The following is a 5,000-nucleotide window of genomic DNA, read 5'->3' as shown; positions in this document are numbered from 1 at the left end:
TACTAATCTGCAGGAGGAGATGAAAGCGTGTTGTTAAAGTCTTCGGTCTGGTACGCAACGACCAGAACATGCTAACGTCGTTAAAAAGTTAGCGTTAGCATCAAACGGCTACTCTCCTCTCCCTCTGGTCTCCTCTCCGTAGCGGGAACATTGCGTCTAGAAAGCTATCGCTATGGTAGCTATGCTAGCTATGGTAGCTATGCTAGCTATGGTAGCTATGCTAGCTATGATCGCTATGCTAGCTATGGTAGCTATGCTAGCTATGATCGCTATGCTAGCTATGGTAGCTAGCTATCAGGATGGGGCGGGCGGGCCTCCTGCTGTCAGCTCAGTGGATGTATTGGTGTTTAGATATGTTGTTTAACATTTGAAATATTCTATATTCTTGGACTTGCCACCTACCTAGCGCCTATGGTAACCGTGGCAACCCTTTAGCATGCATGGCAGAAAAAAGAAGAAGAAGATCAGAAGTACATGAATAATTAATTAGCTTCAAAATTAATCGTTGTGGTTTTGTGCTCCAGATTTCTCTCAACTTTAATTTGTTAAGGACACCCCCCCCCTCCCCCCTCCCTAACCCAGACCCCCACCTACCCCCACACACACACACACCTCACTCCCCCCTAACCCCCACCCCCTAACCCTGACCCCCCTGCCTTCCCCATACCCAGACCTCGGCACGATGCACAGAAAGAAAAAAATAAACAAGAAAAAAACAAACAAGAAAACAACAAACTCTAAATCAATTGTTTGCAGTGCAGAGCATCTTATAGGACTTCCTGTCTGTCTTATAGGACTTCCTGTCTGTCTTATAGGACTTCCTGTCTGTCTCATAGGACTTCCTGTCTGTCTTATAGGACTTCCTGTCTGTCTTATAGGACTTCCTGTCTGACTTATAGGACTTCCTGTCTGTCTTATAGGACTTCCTGTCTGTCTTATAGGACTTCCTGTCTGTCTTATAGGACTTCCTGTCTGTCTCATAGGACTTCCTGTCTGTCTCATAGGACACTTACCTGTCTGTCTCATAGGACACTTACCTGTCTGTCTAGGGCGGTGTTGAAGGCTTGATGACTCGTCCCTGGTGTGTGCAGGCGGGTCAGACCTCTGCAGAGGAACTTTAAGACTTGAATGTGGTAGATGTTGCAGGTTAACTTGGAGTTGTTATGTGCAATACTTTTTTTGAACTTTTTTCCAGATAAAAGACTCTTTGCAATGTAATTCTTTAATGCCATTTTTAATTGCAGACATTTAAAGAAGATGTTAATATGTTTCAGTCATTTTCTACTGTTTATTGTAATCCTTTTCATGCTGGTGTTTGTAAAAAAGAAAAAGAAATCAAACTATTTGTACTAATATAAATAATTGAAGTTATTTTTAAAACATTAAAGGTTTTGTGGTTATTTGCTTATTTTGTTTATTTCAAGCTACTGTGATTGATTGCAATGTAATTATTAGGTCAATAATGTATTTAGCTGTTTATTGGTATATTTTTAATTGGAATGTATAATTAATTTTATAATTTTGATCAGATTTTTGTTATATTTTTGAGGTGAAGCTTTTAATATGTTAAATTGTCTAGTTTTTACTAATTGCTATATTGTGCTCCACAATATATGGTTCACATTTTCTGAAGGAAAATAAATATTTAAATATTCGTCTGTTAATGATGTTACTTAATGGCAAAATTTCAATAGTTTTTAACTGTGTGGGAAGGTTGTTGTATTTATTAATAGCATTTTTTTACTTAAGATATCCCCATAATTGTTATTGTCATTTCACTTTATAAGTTCCTATTTTTGTATTTTCCTTTCTAATTAAGTTATGTAATACGATGTCCATATTTCTAATTAAGTTATGTAAAACGATGTCCATATTTCTAGGAGTTGGTCTGTCGAAGTGCTAGTGAAACGAAAAAGACAAATCTAATGTTATTTAATTGTTTGCAGCCAACTATTTATAACAGTATGCATAATTTTTAAATATTTGTAATGTGAAATGTTGAATGAATAAAACTTAACTGTGACGGCATGATCGGACCCGTGTCTTTATTTCTGTGTGATGTCACTGTGGAGGCTAGTGGAGGTAGAAATCGGAGGACGGTTGGGTTGGGTTGGTACTGTTGTCGGTTGGGTTGGGTTGGTACTGTTGAGGTTGGGTTGGTACTGTTGAGTTGGGTTGGTACTGTTGGAGGTTGGGTTGGGTTGGTACTGTTGAGGTTGGGTTGGTACTGTTGGGTTGGGTTGGTACTGTTGAGGTTGGGTTGGTACTGTTGGGTTGGGTTGGTACTGTTGAGGTTGCGTTGGTAGTGGTACTGTTGAGTTGGGTTGGGTTGGTACTGTTGAGTTGGGTTGGGTTGGTACTGTACTCCTCTTCTCCCTCTCTCCTCTCCTCTTCTCCCTCTCTCCTCTCCTCTTCTCCCTCTCTCCTCTCCTCTTCTCCCTCTCTCCTCTTCTCTTCTCCCTCTCTCCTCTCCTCTTCTCCCTCTCTCCCTTCTGTCAAACTCCTGACGTTCGCGGACGACACAACCTCCATTGGATTAATCTCCGATGGGGACGAGTCCGTCTGCAGAAGGGTTACTTCACAGGACCTCAGGGGGGAGGAGAGCATCACCTCCAGCATCATGGAGTCTCTCCTCAGCTCATCCATCACCCTCTGGTTCGCTGCCTCCACTGCCAAGGACAGAGGCAGACCACAGCGGACCATTCGGTCAGCCGAGAAAGATCATCGGCTGCAACCTGTCATCTGTCCTGGACCTGTTCCACTCCAGGACCAGTAAGAGAGCTGTTCTACTCCAGGACCAGTAAGAGAGCTGTTCTACTCCAGGACCAATAAGAGAGCTGTTCCTCTCCAGGACCAATAAGAGAGCTGTTCCTCTCCAGGACCAGTAAGAGAGATGTTCCACTCCAGGACCAGTAAGAGAGCTGTTCTACTCCAGGACCAGTAAGAGAGCTGTTCCACTCCAGGACCAGTAAGAGCTGTTCCACTCCAGGACCAATAAGAGAGCTGTTCCACTCCAGGACCAATAAGAGAGATGTTCCACTCCAGGACCAGTAAGAGAGCTGTTCCACTCCAGGACCAGTAAGAGCTGTTCCACTCCAGGACCAATAAGAGAGCTGTTCCACTCCAGGACCAGTAAGAGAGCTGTTCCTCTCCAGGACCAATAAGAGAGCTGTTCTACTCCAGGACCAATAAGAGAGCTGTTCTACTCCAGGACCAGTAAGAGAGCTGTTCCACTCCAGGACCAGTAAGAGAGCTGTTCCACTCCAGGACCAGTAAGAGAGCTGTTCTACTCCAGGACCAGTAAGAGAGCTGTTCTACTCCAGGACCAGTAAGAGACCTGTTCTACTCCAGGACCAGTAAGAGAGCTGTTCTACTCCAGGACCAGTAAGAGAGCTGTTCCTCTCCAGGACCAATAAGAGAGCTGTTCCTCTCCAGGACCAGTAAGAGACCTGTTCTACTCCAGGACCAGTAAGAGAGCTGTTCTACTCCAGGACCAGTAAGAGAGCTGTTCTACTCCAGGACCAGTAAGAGAGCTGTTCCACTCCAGGACCAGTAAGAGAGCTGTTCCACTCCAGGACCAGTAAGAGAGCTGTTCCACTCCAGGACCAGTAAGAGAGCTGTTCCTCTCCAGGACCAATAAGAGAGCTGTTCCTCTCCAGGACCAGTAAGAGAGATGTTCCTCTCCAGGACCAATAAGAGAGCTGTTCTACTCCAGGACCAATAAGAGAGCTGTTCCTCTCCAGGACCAGTAAGAGAGATGTTCTACTCCAGGACCAATAAGAGAGCTGTTCCACTCCAGGACCAGTAAGAGAGCTGTTCTACTCCAGGACCAGTAAGAGAGCTGTTCCTCTCCAGGACCAATAAGAGAGCTGTTCTACTCCAGGGCCAATAAGAGAGCTGTTCTACTCCAGGACCAATAAGAGAGCTGTTCCTCTCCAGGACCAATAAGAGCTGTTCTACTCCAGGACCAGTAAGAGAGCTGTTCTACTCCAGGACCAGTAAGAGCTGTTCTACTCCAGGACCAGTAAGAGAGCTGTTCCTCTCCAGGACCAATAAGAGAGCTGTTCCTCTCCAGGACCAGTAAGAGAGCTGTTCCTCTCCAGGACCAATAAGAGAGCTGTTCTACTCCAGGACCAATAAGAGAGCTGTTCCACTCCAGGACCAGTAAGAGAGATGTTCCACTCCAGGACCAGTGAGAGACCTGTTCCACTCCAGGACCAGTGAGAGAGCTGTTCCACTCCAGGACCAGTGAGAGAGCTGTTCCACTCCAGGACCAGTAAGAGAGATGTTCTACTCCAGGACCAGTAAGAGACCTGTTCCACTCCAGGACCAATAAGAGAGATGTTCCTCTCCAGGACCAGTAAGAGAGATGTTCCACTCCAGGACCAATAAGAGAGCAGGACATATAAGTCTCACGAAACTTAACTCATAATAAGCCTGGATTTTCCTTTCGCTGCGTTGGTGGAATACCCCCCAGGACTTCAGTTGTGTTGTTGTTATGAGACATCAGGAATAATACACGTTTTTTTTTTTAATTTGGCAACAATTCCAGGTGAGGCTCCCTTGCACAGGGGAGGCTGATGGAGGTAGAAATCGGAGGACAGGCTTTGATTGATTGAAAACTTTATTAGAAGATTTGCAGAAGTAGGTACATGAAAGTACATATTACATACAAGGTCAACTAACAGGATAAAAACCCAAGAAAGCCACTGGCTTATTTCAATTGGGCTCATTGTAAATGCATGGAATGGAACCGTCCTCCGATTTCTACCTCCACCAGCCTCCGCTGGATTTAGACCCAGACGAAACTAAATTGTCCCACTTTTGGTCAATTTCGTTTTGCAGCGGTATAAAAGTATAAAAGACAGATGCACATAACACATTACAAATAATAGTAGGATATAAAAATAATATAATAATTTAAAAAGGGCAGTGTTGGGGCAGGTGGGGGCTTCACTGTCTTCTTCTTCTCTCTCCTGCCCCCTACTGGACTAATCCAA

This window comes from Nansenia antarctica (genome assembly GCF_963989245.1).
Source record: "Nansenia antarctica genome assembly, chromosome: 20".
Lineage (NCBI taxonomy): Eukaryota > Metazoa > Chordata > Actinopteri > Argentiniformes > Microstomatidae > Nansenia > Nansenia antarctica.
Note: the sequence above shows the minus strand (reverse complement) of the source record.